The sequence below is a fragment of the Vombatus ursinus genome, unplaced genomic scaffold, assembly GCF_900497805.2.
Source record: "Vombatus ursinus unplaced genomic scaffold, bare-nosed wombat genome assembly UNPS02014903.1, whole genome shotgun sequence".
In the NCBI taxonomy this organism is placed as follows: domain Eukaryota; kingdom Metazoa; phylum Chordata; class Mammalia; order Diprotodontia; family Vombatidae; genus Vombatus; species Vombatus ursinus.
The window spans coordinates 4,148,532-4,164,756 of NW_020954681.1; positions in this window are offsets into that span (position 1 = coordinate 4,148,532).

Here is a 16,225-nt window from a genome sequence, read left to right on the forward strand (position 1 = left end):
CTCCTCTCTAGCATGAGGTAACAGAGTGAGACTTCGGTATTCTTCTTTTTTCTTTGCATTTTGTGAGCAGGGTTCCACATGGATTGTATGGAACATTTCTGATAGTTAATGCTTAGTTGAAAAGAGAGGGGCAGCTAGGTGGCGCAGTGGATAGAGTACTGGCCCTGAAGTCAGGAGGACCTGAGTTCAAATCCGACCTCAGACCAAAACACTTGACACTAGCTGTGTGATCTTGGGCAAATCACTTAACCCCGATTGCCTCACTTAAAAAAAAAAAAAGAGAGTGTTTTTTTTTTTAACACTGCAAAAAATAAGCATATGTGTGTGTGTCAGTAATAGTCAGCAGTCATTAACATTTATCAAGGACCTAGTACATGCCATGCACAGTGCTAAGTGCTGAGGATAGAAATAAGAAAAAGAAAGTAAGTCCCTGCCTTCCAGGAGCTTACAATCTAATAAAGAAAGAAAGGGATTGGGGGGTTAAGGGTGGAAGAAGCTGCTGCCAGAGGCTACCAGGTTGTGGCACTTGATATTCTTGGAGTAGGTTTTGGGAGCAATTCATTACTCTTCCCTCCAGCCCTCCAATCAGAAGGGAGAGGTAACTGAGGATGCTGAAGAGGTGAGGAGCTTATCTGAAGAGAGGTATGAAACCAAGCTCAGCAGCTGATGGGAAGTGACCCATCATTCATGTGTTTGTTTTATGTGCTATTTCTGAAGGAGGCAAGGGCAGGAAATGTCTACAATTCTTGCTTTCTGATAGTATGATTTAAGGAGTCTGTTATAGTAGCTAAAGAGTCAGCTTTGGAGTTGAGAACATCTGGGGATAATGTGCCTATGGCACATCCTGGCTCTGTAACCCCAAGCAAGTCACTTAACCTCTCAGGGAGCTCCGGGAAACTCTAAAATGATCAGCTTTAAGAATGTTACACACAAGTTGCTGATCTGCACCTATAAGGGAAGTTTCCATGCTGGGAGTTGCCCACAGGAATGAAATCCCTGGTTTGGACCACTCCCACCCCTATAACTTTGGGAACATTAAAAAAAAAGTAATGCAAAGATAAAGCTTAAAAAGTCTGGCAGAGTGGTTAGCTAGCATGTCCATGCTAGACTATCTCTCTCCAATACTAGAATTGAACCTTTGATGTGTATTGGAAATACATAAGTCAATTCATGATTGGGTCTCTCCCAGAGTGGAGGATATTGGTCTAGCTGGTGTGCTCTTTAGGTAGCTAGTGCACAGGAAGCAAGTTTGTCGTCCTTATGGTTCACAAAATCAACAAGTGCAAAATGGAGGAGGCCTGCCTAGACAACCCCTTTTTTGAAAAAAGATCTGGGAATTATAGTGGACTGCAAGCTCAACATGAGTCAGCCATGTGACATAGCATTAAAGAAAGTTAACCTTAGTGTGATGTAGCAGCCAAGAAAAGTTATGATCTCAGGCTGCGTTAAAAGGTACAGCTTCCGAGAATAAGGAGGTGCTAGTTCTGCTTTACGCTGCCCTTGTCAGACCCCATCTGGAGAGTTCATTTCAGGTGCCACACTCCAGGAAGGCCCTGGATAATGTCCAGAGGAGGGCAACCAGGATTGTGCAGGGCTTCAGTACCACGCCGTATGAGGATCAATTGAAGAAGCTGGGGATTTAAAACCTAGAAAAGAGAAAACTTGAGAAGGGGGAAGAGGGGATCACATGATAGCTGTCTTCAAGGTTTTGAAGCACTGTCATATGGAAGAAGGGTTCGAGTTGTTCTGATAGGCCTCAGAGGATAGAACCAGGAACAGTGGATGGAAATTGCTAAGGGTCGGAAATCAGGCTTAAAGTAATGAAAAGCTTCCTAATAAGAACTGTCCCAAAGTGGGATGGCCTACCTTGGGAAGTAGTGGTAGACCATATATTGAATATGCTTTGCAGAGAATTTTTATTCAGGTGTGGGCTGACCTCTCTGGCCACTTCTGAGAGTCAATGCCTCTGTGATCCTCATGCTATTGGAGAAAGCCAGTATAATAAACTAGAAAGTAGAATAGTTCACATCATGAAAACACTCTATGGTTTATAGAGCACTTTCTTCACAACAACTCTGAGAGGTAGATCTACTAGATCTACTAATCCTGGACAAGTCAGAGCTCCTATGGCTCAGTTTTTCTCATCTACAAAATCTCCAATCAATCAATCAGTTGACGTTTATTATTAAGTACCTACTATGTGTCAGGCACTTGGACTAAGGCTGAGGATACAAAAAGAGGAAACGGAGGTCCCTTAAGGAGTTTACAATCTAATGGAAAAGTTTACAATCTATTGGAATTTGTAATCTAATCTCTACTTGTGTATTTCATCAACATCTCGACCTAAATGAGTCCAAAAAGGAACTTATTCCCTCCCACCCCATTCTGACCCTACCATCCAAACTTGCATTGAGAGTACCACCAGTCTTCAAGGAAATCACAAGAAATAGCCTTGATTCTTCACCTCCCTCACTCTCCTTAGACTCTTAACTGATTTTACCTCTTCTCCAACATATTGTAAACCCGCTAATTGGTCTCCCTGCTCTCAGGCTCTTCCTTCTCTGTTCTATCCTCCACTCAGTTGACAGAGTAATCTTCCGAAACTCTGTATCTAACCATGTCACTCCTTTGCTCAAAAAACATTCTGTGGCTTCTTAGCACTTCTCGGATAAGATAGAAATGCTTCAGCCTCACATTTAAAACCTTCCGCATATGATTCCATCTTAACTTTCTAACCTTATTTCATATTACTCCCCTTCACTTCCTCAGTGTTCCAAGCATATAAAAATATTAATGCCTAAGAAAACTTGGTATTCAATCTCTGAATTCTAGACCTTTATACAAGTTACCCTTTATGCCTGGTAAGCCCTCCCATCTCACCTCTGCCTCTTAGAAGCCCAACCTTCCTTCGAGTCTCAGCTTCCTACAACAGGACTTTCCTTCCTCCTTTCCCCACCCCACCACACCCCTCCCCAAATTGTTGGAACTCTCCAAGTGCTCAGATTATCCTTTACTTCTCTGTTTACATTTTGTATGTCTCCCCCCAGACTCCAATATAATATAAGTTCTTTTTTTAACTTTTGTTTTCTGTCTGTCTCCCCAGTGCTTAGTCCAGGGCTTTGTATGTATTTAAGTACTTGATAAAGATTTCTTGAATTCAATCGAATCATATAGACCCAATTCAATTTTAGCAGTGGTATTGTGACTGAGCCTCTGAAGAGGCATTTGAAAGAGCTATGCCAGGGCTTCATATTGGTGACCATAAGGAATTCCCATCTTGTGGATTCAAGGCCAATGATAGTTAATAACAATAATGACTCCGATTTAGATTTTGCTTTAAGGTTTACAAAGCACTTTCCTCACAACAGCCTTAACAGGTAAGTTGTTAAAGGATTGTTATTCTGGCCAAGTATTATTATGAGAGGCAGGATATTATAGTGGATAGAGGGGTAGACTTGGAGTCTTGAAGACCTGGATTCAAATCCTAATTAGCGCTTTGAACCTTGGCCAGTCAGCCTTCTTGGCACTCAGTTTCTTCAACTGTAAAATGAGGAGGTTAGATCTGATGACCTCCTGGAAGCTTCTTCCCAATTCCAAATCTTTATTTTGACACATGAGGACACAGACTCTAAGAAAAGAAATAGCTTGTTCAAGAGCCTGGTTTTGAACCTGTCTATCTTGGAGACTCCCAAGGCCTGCATTCTTCTCATAATACCTTGCTGAAGCCTGTCTTCATAGCAAGAGGAACTAGACCCTAACAATAGCCAGTAGAGGCATGACTGTGCTTGTCATTATTTTGGAAAACCTAGTGCTGCAAATTGTTAAGGAGAAAGCTGGCATAGCGTCCTGAAGGAAAGCCAGCAGGGTGATGGATCTGTAATTTGGGGATAATGAGGGATTTCCCATTTTAAAGATGGGGTAGGCACACTTGGTGCCCATCTAGAGGCAACTGAAACTCTCGAGTTCATTAGGGCAAATAGTTTGGCAAAGGCTGGCCCACCTCTCAGGGCAGATCCAGAGCACTTCTAGTGGCAAGAGATCTCCTCCTAGGCCTTTTTTTTAAAGTCTTCTGTGATTAATCAGACATTGTAGAGTACATGAAGTTTTTGACTCCTAACTGGGAAAATATCTGAAATCTGTAAATTTTGGAAATGTCATCATGAGACTATAGTTCCATGAGGTAGTGAGCCTAGTCATCAAAGAATAGAAAATGAAACTGGATAGAATACCAACAAATGGTACCTTTGTCAGGCTTAAAAATTGGTAAAACATTTTGTATTGCATTTGAGTTTACAATAACCCTGTAAGATCAGTGACTAGAGTATTAGCACCATCTTAAAGATGAGAAAGCTGAGGCACAAAGAGGTGAAGTCATTTGCTCATGGATTTCACAGCAACTCAGTGTCAAAGGGGAGATCTGAACTCAGATCTTCCTGATGCCCAGTACAACACGCTATATACTCTGTTATGGTTGCCTCTCAAAAATCTTATAGTCTAGGACATCAAAGCTGGCAGACCATTCCCCTTGTTTTACATATAGAGAAACTGAGACCCACAGGGGATAAATGATTTGTCACACTTGGAGTCAGAGGTAGAACAGAATTAGAACTAGAGTCTCCAGACTCCCAGATCTGCTGGTGTCACTACTGTACCATGTTCCATCCTCTCGGGGTTCACATTATGAGGCTCTCCTGGGTTTAGAAAGCTGCCATTCAGAGCCCCTGGTAGAACAGCATACACACATGTTGTTGACTCAAGTCATGGACTAAACTGTCAGCTGTGAGTAAATTTGATGGAATAAAAAGGAACTCTGGCCTTGTGTGAAACCTGCTTTAAAAAAAAAAAACACCCAGTTAAGGTTTTTTTTTTAAATGTCTATTTTTATTCTGAGCTTAACAAACACTAGATAAAATGAGCATTTCCATATACATAGAAACAGAAAACAGAAAAAGAAACTGGATTTCTATTACATATACTTGCTTTTCTTTTTTAATTACATAATAAATTCAACCTGTAGCTTTCAAAGCTGTCCAGCTTGACTGATCCTTCTGTTCTCTTCTGTACATTTAAAAAAAAAGATGCCTTAACAGCCCTCTTTTCTTTGTTCTCTTTATATTTTTTCTTTATTTTTAAGCTATCTATCCCTATTCCCCCTCTTTTGCCCCCCTCCCATCCTCACTGGAAAAAGAAAAACCAAAGCCTTTTGTAAAAAAAATATGCATAGTGAATCAAAACAAATTCTCACATTGGCCTGTCTAAAAGATGTATTTTTTTCTTCTGCATCTTGAGTCCATCACCTCTTTGACAAGAAATGTGTATCATGCTTCAACATGAGTCCTCTGGAATGATGGTTGGTCATTGCATTAATCTTTTTCTTAAGTCTTTCAAAGTTGTTTGCATTTATAATGTTGCTACTGCAAAAATTGTTCTGCTTCTGCTCACTTTACTCTGCATCAGTTCATCCAAGTCTTTCCAATTTTCTCTAGAACCACGTCTTTTGTCATTTCTTACAGTACAATAATATTCCATTACCTTCACATACTGCAGTTTGTTTAGCCATTCCCAGGTGGATGGGCATCCCCTTAGTTTCTAGATCTTTGACACTACAAAAAAAAAGATGCTATAAATGTTTTTGTACTTAGGGATCTTTTTTTTCTTCCTTGACTTTCCTTGAGTTAGATCTAGGCCTACTGGGGTGATCTAGTGGGTCGATAGATATGCACATTTTAGTGACATTGGGGACATAATTCCAAATTGCTTTTCAGAATAGCTAGACCGACTCATGGCTCCACCAAAAGTGCATTAGTGTGCATATTGATAATTTTTCTTGTTTGTCATCTTTGGCAATCAATCTGTTCGGTATGAAGTAGAACTTCAGAGTTGCTTTAATTTGCATTTCTCTAATTATTAGAAATTTTGAGCATTTATTTTCATGTTTGTATTCCTTTCAGAACTGTCTTTCCATATCCTTTGACCACTTACCTATTTTTGGAAATGGCTCTTGTCCCAATAAATTGATTCAGTTCCTCATATATCTGGATATGAGATCTTTATCTGAGAAAATTGCTATAGTTCCCCACCCCCAGTTACTTGTTTCTCTTCTAATTTTAGCTCTACTGGTTTTGAGTAAAAACTTTTTAATTTTATGTAATCACAATTTTCCATTTCATCTCCCGTAATCTTCTCTGTCCCTTGTTTGGTCATGAACTCTTCCCCTGTCCAGAAATCTGAAAGGTATTTTCTTCTTTGCCCTTCTAATTTGTTGTTGATGTCCAAGTTACGTATTTCTTTGGAACTAATGCCTAGTTAAATTTGCAAACATACCTGTCAGCTTGCCTAGACAAAGTGCGTCCGGTGAAGAATCCCTGGTGAACATCAGGCTGGCTTTCATTCAGCATGCTGCCTCTTGGTTTGGGAGGTATTTGATTTTGAATAAGGCTCTGTGTAGATGAGGCCAGGCCACGCAGCCTGTTTGGACACAATGGGGTCAGGCAACAGGAGGATGAAACCTAGCATGAGCCCAGAGGTACCATTGTTCCAAATAGAAGAAAGGCGAGGAGAAAACAGGGAGGAAAAAAAAAATTTACAGGAGGGTTCCACAAAAGGAAGGTTTCGTTTTGTTTTGTTTTGTTTTCCTGTGGGACTGGGGGAGGAAAAAAAAGATCATCGCGGATTTGTGTCTGTGTCTGAAAAGCACCTTTTTTCTTCTGCATCTTTGTTGATTATTCTTCCACTCTCATTAGCAGTAACAGAGTTTCAGTACTTCCTATATTGTAGCTACTTCGAAAAATCTGTTACTAGCGACCCCTCTCATATTCAGATTGTCTTGCAGGCTACATCGCTAACTTTCCTATAGTTTAATCATTATGTTTCTTATTTCTCTCTTCTTCCCATCTAATCCTTTAATGTTTTGCTTCTACTGAATTTGGAGCCCAGAAGACCCAGGTTCAAATTCCACATCCCACACTTAATTAGCTACTTGGAACCCTGGATAAGCCCTTTCACTTCTGTGAGCTTCAGTTTCCTCTTTTGAAAAAGGGGAATACTCATAGGTCTGACCTCACCCGGTTGTAGTAAGGGAAAAAAGAGATGATGTTTTTTTCAAAGCGTTTTGGTAACCATTATGTGAGTGTCAGCTGATTGCCTTACAATTAATTAGTCCTTGGTTCTTTTATCAGATACTTTTCTTTTTTCTCTTCTCCCTCTCAGATGCCCCTATTTCATGTCTTCTTTGACATTCCTATTTCTCTTCCCTCTCGATCCCTTTACCTGTGTGCTCTTTCTATTAGGAATCCATATCCCATCAGGATGCTGGCCCTCACTTAGATATACTTATAGATTTACCCTGCACACATTCTCTCGTTTGAGTATTAACAGTTCTATTACCACACTATGGTTTCCAGTGCATTTTATGTACATGATTTCAATAGACCCTCACAAAAATCCTGGAAGGGAGGAAAGGAAAATCCCTCTTACTCATTTTATTTGACTGATTAGGAAACTGATTCTCAAAAAAATCAAGTGATTTTCCCATTGTCACATAGCTAGGAAATAGAGGTGATTCCAAGGCTGGTCATCTTGACCTAACACTACACTTCCTTCCAAATATTGAATTCTTCTCATATGGATGAACAATTCCCTCCCTACCCCACCCCTCCCCAAAGCCTAAAAGCCCCAGGTCTTATAAAAAATAAATAAATAAATATATATATATATATCTATATATACACATATGTACATATATACATATGTACATATATACATACTTACGCACATACACACACACAGAGCCTTCTAGGGAAGCTGTGGTGAGGTTCTACCATTTACTCCTATGTGACCTTGGTCAAGCCCCTTGACTTCTTGCTAGGCCTCAGTTTCTTCCTCTGCAAAATGAGGCGATTCTAGACAATATGACCTCTAAGGTCCCTTCTAGCTCTTAATCTATCATTCTATGCCAGCAGTCATTGTTTTAGGGACAGAGATAATTAACGATGGGGAAGTTGGCATCGGGTTGCCATTATTTCAATAAAAGTGCCTGCTGCTTCAAGCAAAGCAGAATAATAGCTTTTCTTATAACACCGTCTCTGCCCAACACTTGATAAATGGTAAGTAATGAAACCAAAGATTTTCCAGATATATAAACTTAATTAATCCTAAGGAAGGAAAGAGTTGTTTTGTTTTGTTTTTTTTTATCCCCCAAAGTCACACTCAGGGTCAGTGGCAGCATAACAGCAAACCCTCAAACTTCTAATTCTCAAATCTCTTCTCAAATCTTACTTTACAAAAGTATAAAACAATAACAGGAAAGTATTACTGCGTCTTTATTTTGGGAACATGCTGGTTGAGTGGGAAGAAGGCCTAATCTGTGGAGTCAGAGGGGCTGGATTCTAAACCTACCTCTCCCATTTACTTACTGGTCCTGTGAAAGTCACTTGAACTCTCTGGCCCAAGATGAAACAGTTGTAGTAGATAAGAAGTTTTCTTCCAGGTCAAAATCTATATTTATGTGAGTGCATTTTTGATTTGGGGAGCTGAAATGGTAAGGGCAGAGGTCCCCAAGTCTCATTCTTAGAATAAGGGGACCCATAGAGAGGAATAAAGTTGATGCTCCCCAAGAAAGCCTTGCTCTATGCTTAGGAATATGCTCTCCATCTGACTAGGCCTGCTGGTGAGTCACAGCTTCAGTGTTAGCAGTTTTCTCTCCACCCCTACCCCCACCTGGCACTCAATTCTAGGACAAAGATTCCTCCAGGATTCCCTCTCCTGTTAATAGAGATTTGGTGACCCTCCTGGGCAAGGTCCCTTGGTAAATTAGAGCCTCAGTGATAACAGTTGGTAAGGAGAAGGACGCAGTTCCTTGTCATTCAGGGGGCATCTAGTCTTTTAATGAAGTCATATTCCTAGTGTCACTGTCACTACCAAATATGGGCCGCTCAGTCTATCTCTTCCATGGTCAGAAGACGATTGGCATGAAATGTCAATGCTCACACTCACAATTGGTATCAAGAGGGATTCTGAATGATCAGAATATGCCCACAACTACAAGGTTGCCTGGGATCATAGGACTTAGAGCTACAGGGGACCTTCCACTTTTACAAATGGGGAAACTGAGGCCTAGAGAGAAGATGTGACTTGTCCAAGGTCACACAAGTAAATATTCAGAGGCAAGACCCAGCATTTGAATCCAGATCCTCTATCTTTAAGCCACTTTTCTCTCTACCATATGCTTCATCCCATTTTTCCCTACCAATTGAATACCTCACCCTGATCCAAACTATGTAAATACTTCTTTTTTGGGGGGGGGTGGGGAAATATTACAACTTTATTTCAATATAATTTATTTTCTTTGTAATCTTATGTATCTTATTTTGTTCTCTTTAAAAACATTCTGAAAAGGCTACTATAGACTTCACCAGACTACTGAAGGGGTCCATGTCACCAAAAAAAAAGTTTAGGAATCCCTGGATTAGATGATCTTTAGCATCCTCTCTAACTCTGACATTCTGTGATTTGTGGATGACATTTAATATCTTGGGCTCAGTTAACGCAGCTATAAAATGGGATAATAATGCTTTCACTCCTTACCTCACTGTGATGTTGTAAGTTATCATTTCACAGACCAGGATTAATCACCCTCACCTTGAGCAAATAGAGGAGAGGGGAGCAAAAAAAATGATAGCCTTTTGAGATTACATGTCAGGATTCCAAGCTGACTTCTGGAAACTTTTCTGTTCCTTCTGAATAACTGACTGGATTGGGCTCAATGAAAGGCTGGCTTATAGGAAGGAAAGAAGTATTTAAGCCACTATGTGCCAGACATTCTGCAAAATGTATTGCAAATATTATCCCATGTGATCCTCCCTGGGAAATAGGAAGTATTATTACCCCCTTTTTTCAGCTGAGGCAACTGAGAATGGCAGAGGTTAAGTGACTTACCCAGAGTCATAAAGCTAGTAAATGTTTGAGGCTGGATTTGAACTAAGGTCTTCCTGACTCCAGGCCCAGTTACCATGCTACTCCAGTTGCCTCAAAATGTGTAATCCAAATGTGCAACACAGTCTATGTTGTTTGGCTTAAATAAAATCATGAGTGTTTTTATAAATGAGGCCATGGCTACATCAGGCCTGAGTGCTATAGTGTAGGGTATATAAGATAGAATTGCCAATGTCCCTATTAACAATGGCTTTTGAGCATTGGCATTTATGAGAAAATGTATATTGTGAAATGCCTTGCACAGTAGAAAGACCACTAGATTTGGACCCTGAAGACCGGAGTTCTTTTTGGGTGACTATGGGTAACTCTCTGGGCTTCAGTTTCTTCATGCTCAAAATGAAGGTGTCGAACTAGACGACCTAATTCTCTTCCAGTTCTCTATTTGTGAACAATTCATCTTAAAAAAATTTTTTTTAAAGACAGATAACTGTTCACTTGGTACAATGTATTTTAAGGAGACTTGGGGCCTAGTCTTGATTCTGCCACTAATTTACTGTATCATTTGGGGGGTAGATATTCCTCTTCACTGGGTCTTGGTTTCTTTGTCTATCAAATGAAGAAATTAGATTATTTCTAAGTTCACTTGTAGCTCTGACATTCTGTGAACCTATTGAAGAGTGGACACATAAGTAATAGGTACTCAATTGCCTATTTACTTTGGTGTTATTATTTAGAAATATCCATAGTAATTGCAGCAATCACAGAGCAAAGCAGGATTCTACTCATATTATGGAAGTAAATTGGTATCATCTACAAGATAATATCACCCTTTATATAATATACTTCTTGCAAATAGGTCTCTCACAAAGGGCAGATTAAAAGCAGAAAGACTTTTTCTTCCCAAAGTCAGCTTGCCCTTAATAGACTCTCCCTTCCTCTCATGCACATTCCCCTCTTTCTCTTTAATCCACTTCCAAGTTGTGGGCTCTCCTCTCCTTCCTCTGAACTCCTATGAATTATAGGACTTACTTAAGGTCATACAATTTTTTTTAATTTTTTTTTTATGTTTAACAAGTGTTTTTAAAACTTTGAGTTACAAATTTTCTCCCTTCCTCCCTCCCCACCCACCCTCATTGAAAAGGCAAGCATCTCAATACAGGTTATAGATGTGTAGTCATGCAAAACACTTCCATAGTAGTCCTGCTGTGAAAAACTAAGTATATTTCCCTTCATCCTATCCTACCCCCCATTTATTTTATTCTCTCTTTTGACTCTGTTCCTCCTCTGAAGTGTTTGCTCTTGATTACCCCCTCCTTCAATCTGCCCTCCCCTCTATCAACCCCCTGCTCTCTTGTCCCCTTTCCCCCTTATTTTCCCGTAGAGTTAGATAGATTTCCATACCCCATTGTGTATGTTATTCCCTCCTTAAGCCAAATCCTATGAGAATAATATTCACTCATTCCCTCTCACCTTCCCCCATTTCCACTCCACTGTAAAAGCCTTTTCTTGTCTGTTTCATGTGAGATATTTTACCTCATTCTACTTCTCCCTTTCTCCTTCTTCCAGTATAATCTTCTCCCACCCCTTAATTTTATTTTCCAGATATCATCCCTTTATCTTCAACTCACCCTGTGCCCCTCTATCTATCTATACATACATATAATTTTTTCCCTCCCAGTACCCTAATACTGACAAAGGACTCATGAGTTACAAATATCATCTTTCCCTGCAGGAATGTAAACAGTTCAATCTTAATAAGTCTCTTAAGATTTCTCTTTCCTGTTTACCTCTTCCATGTTTCACTTGAGTCTTGTATTTGAAGGTCAAATTTTCTATTCAGCTCTGGTCTTTTCCACAGTAATGCTTGAAAGTCCTCTATTTCATTGAATGACCACTTTTTACCCTGAAGGATTATGCTCAGTTTTGCTGGGTAGGTGATTCTAGGTTGTAGTCCTAATTCCTTTGCCCTCTGGAATATCATACTCCATACCCTCCAGACCCTTAATGTAGAAGCTGCTAAATCTTGTGTTATCCTGATTGTGTTTCCACAATACTTGAATTGTTTCCTTCTGGCTGCTTACAATATCTTCTCCTTGACCTGGGAATTCTGGAATTTGGCTATAACATTCCTAGGAGTTTTCCTTTGGGGATCTCTTTCAAGAGGTGATCGGTGGATTCTTTCTATTTCTATTTTGCCCTCTGGTTCTAAAATGTCAGGGCAGTTTTCCTTGATAATTTCTTGAAAGATGATGCCTCGGCTCTTTTTTTGATCATGGCTTTCAGATAGTCCAATAAATTTTAAGTTCTCTCTCCTGGATCTATTTCCAGGTCAGTTGTTTTTCCAATGAGATATTTCACATTATTTTTTATTTTTTCATTCCTTTTGATCAGTGTTACAGTGCTTTGATTTCTCAAATTGTCCCTATCTTCCAATTTCTCCATTCTAATTTTTAAGGAAGTATTTTCTTCAGTAAGTTTTTGGACTTCCTTTTCCATTTGGCTAAGTTTGCTTTTAAGGGCATTTTTCTCCTCGTTGGCTTTTTGGACCTCTTTTGCCATTTGGGTCAGGCTATTTTTTAAGGTGTTATTTTCTTCTGTATTTTTTTGGGTCTCCTTTAGCATCACTCTCAGTTTTTCCTCTTCTTCTCTTACTTGCTTCTCAAAATCCTTTTTGAGCTCTTCCATGGCCTGACACTGATTCATATTTTTCTTGGAGGTTTTGGATGTAGGAGCTTTGGCTTCGTTGTCTTCTTCTGGTTGTATGTTTTGATTGTCTTTGTCATCAAAGTAAGATAATATAGTCTGACTCTTTTTGCACTGCTTGCTCATGATCTTGGCCAATTACTTGAGTTATAAACTCTTTGTTAAGGTAGGAGTTTGTTTCCAGTGTGGAGAATGTACTGTCCCAAGCTTCAGGGGTTTTGTGCAGCTGTGTTCAAAGATACTTCTAGGGACCTGTATATTTTCAGTTCTTCTAAGGTAGTATGATCAAGGGCAAGGTGTTTACTCCTTTCCTGGCCTGTGCTCTGGTCTATGAGCACTCTTTTCTGTCTTGGAACTGTGAGGAGGGTTTCCTCTCCACAGCCACTACAAGCTCCACCACGCCAGCCCTCCTCCTTGCCCCAGGACCGCCACCAGAACTGTGACCCGGATCCAAGCATGGGCAAAGAAAGAGAATCCTGCAGCAGCAGAGAGATCCCTGCAGTCCCGCTCTGATCAGCCACTCGATTCCCTCTCAGTCTGTGGGCCGGAAGCTCAGGAGATAGCCGCTGCCCCCACTGAGCTCGGGAACTGAAGCTGAGACCACCAGCTTCTCTCTCTCCCGGCTGACACAGACTTTTCCCACTGACCTTCCAAGTTGTCTTTGGCGTTCATGGGTTGAGAAGTCTGGAAACTGCCACAGCTGCCCGATATTCAGTCCTCTGAAGCCTGCTCCAGGGTCGCTGAGGCCTGCACACCCACGCCAAACTGTGTTCCTCTCACAGCCCAGCGCGATATACCTTTCTGATCAACCATCCAGGCTGTCTTGGGCTGGAAATTTGTTTCACTCTGTCTTTTCGTGGGTTCTGCTGCTTTAGAATTTGTTTAGAGACTTTTTTTTTTATAGGTATTTGGAGGGGTTTGGGAGAGACCTCAAGCAAGTCACTGCTTTCACTCTGCCCTCTTGGCTCCGCCCCCCTAAATACTTCTAAATACAATCTTCCAAAACCCCACTCCCCTTTAGAGATCAGTTCTCTCTACTCCAGGCATTAGCTCAGCTGGCCTTTCTCCCAGGTTTGGGTCCACCTACAGCAAAGCCAAACCGTCCTCACTCAGGATTTCATTTCCATATTCATACTTTGTCTTCCCCTCTTGTATCTTAAAATCCACTTCAGACTGCCTACATTGACTCTCACTGGTAGACCTGAGGCCTAGACCTGCCAACTTCCATAGTCGGCCTCCTAGTACACCCCAAGATGCATTATTTAGAGAGACAGCATGCTGAAGTGGCTTACATGCTGGCTTGAAGTCAGAAAGGCCTAGAGTTAATTCCTGCCTCCTAGTTTAACCAGTAGAGAGAATGACCCTGGGCAAGTCACTTAAGCCCTCTCGGCTTCAGTTTCCTCATTTGTAAAATAGGGAAAATCCCTGTAGTCCCTACCTCACAGGGCTGTTGGGAGTCTACAGTGAAATAATGCATGTAAAGTGCTGGATAGACGTGTTAGTTATTAACACTAAGCCTCACCTATGGATTTTTTTTTTTTCCTTTTGGTCCACACTTGGGATTTCATCCGTTTGGGCAACTCCTGGTGTGGAAGCTCCCTCCACCAATGCAGATTACCTTCCCTGTTACTTCTAGTTATAGAAAGTAAACTGGGACACGGGGAAGTTAAGTGAGTTGCTCAGGGTCCCTAAGCCAGTATGTGTTAGAGGCAGTACTTGAACCCAAATCTTTCTGACTCCAAGGCTCGCACTGTGGAGACATTACAATAAACAGTCTTCATAAAATGGGTAACAGACTTTTCAGTTCAAATCTCATTGGCAGAAATGTTAGTGGAGTACGACCACTGGGTACTTGGGTATATTCCAATTCACTAATAATAATACCTAACATTTATATATTTATATATATTTATATAGCACACACTATGTAGGCACTATACTAAGTGCTTTACAATTATCTTCTCATCTGAAAGTAAGGAAGATCTGAGTTCAAATATGGTCTTAGACACTTACTAGTTATGTAATCCAGAGCAGGTCATTTAACCTCTGTGTGCCTCAGTTTCTTCATATGTAAAATAGGGATAATAACAGGAAGTAGGCTTCCCAGAGTTGTTGTAGTAAGGATCCAATGAGATATTTGTAAAGTGCTTTGCACAGTCTCTGACACATAGTAGGTGCTTAATAAATGCTTATTCTCTTCCCTTCCCCTTCCCCTCTAACCCTTTTTTTAACCTGTATGGCCCTTGGCAAGTCACTTCACTTGAGACTCTAACCCCCCCCACTTCCTGTAAAATGGAGAGAATAATGTGTGTAGTGTTGTGGTGAGATTCCAAAGAAGTCATGAACATAAAGCGTGTTGCAAGTGTTGAAGCGCTAAGTAAATGTCTGTTGCCATTATTGCTGCTGTTGTTGTTATTATTAATATCATTATTCTCTTTATAACACTGGAAGGTCCCTCTGTTCCAAGCTTATGGGAATACCTGGAAAAGAGTCCCACAAGGTAGGCAGGCAGGGATGGGCCCTGATCTGAACAGTTGGAGGGCCTCCCAACCTTGAGGTCATCCCAGATCCATTGGAGTTTTCAGCTGCTGCAGAGAATGGGGGGCCACTTTCAGAGGTACCTTGCATTCTCTTTTAGGCCCCAAGGGGCCCACTGAGCAGATCAGGCCTTTTTTGCTGCAAACCCTCACTCAGTGGGCATATAGGATTCAAGGTGACTGGAGCAAGTCACCACGGCATCCCCCAGGGGTGAGACTCTTCCTTGAGAAAGGTATTTCGGAGCTACTGTTCACTGATGTTTGTATCTACTTTCCTGCACTGTATTCAGCTCATCAGCACACTAGCTGGGTGAGCTTGATTCACTTTGCATCCGTTAATAAGAAGGGCAATGTCTTGTCTAGGGTGAATATTGTAAAAGGCCTCCATGGAGCCATCCTACATGGAAAGGGATGTGTGAGTCAGCCACAAAGGCAGCTGGAACCAGACTTCCCAGTGTGACTTTGGACAGGTCACTTCACTTGTGTGAAATGAAGGAGTGGGACCAGATGGCCTTCTGCCTCTAAGTTCTCTGAGGTCACACCAAGCACCTAAGGCTCACTGAGAAACAGTGTCTCCTCCCTGCAGGTTCCCCTCCTCAGCCACTGCAGGGCTCTTACTGCACAAAGTGATGGGGGAACCTGAGGTTTCAGCAGATCATTTGTACCAAATGCTTGGGAACTTCTTAAATCCAAAGAGATCATGGTGATGGCATCTCAGCTGAATAGATAGGGCAGAAAAGGTGAAGGGTGGGAGTCTCTTAGTGTTTTCTTTCTTCTAAAGTACTGGTGAGTGATGAATATTTATTTTGTTCAGTTAGGAGAAAAAATATGAAGTCAAAAGACACAAGAGACCTTTGGGGATATTGAGCTGCAAGAAGGGGCTGGCCTTGCAAGGAGGGCACAAATCAGAAACCATTGATTTCCATGTTTTGACATGTATCAGCCCAACTGCTCTGTTTCCCACTTTGTCCCTGACCTAGTCAATATCAAATTAAGATGAGAGACATGTTTCCGTGGTTGCTTGTTTCTTGTGACAAACTGCAGTCCACATA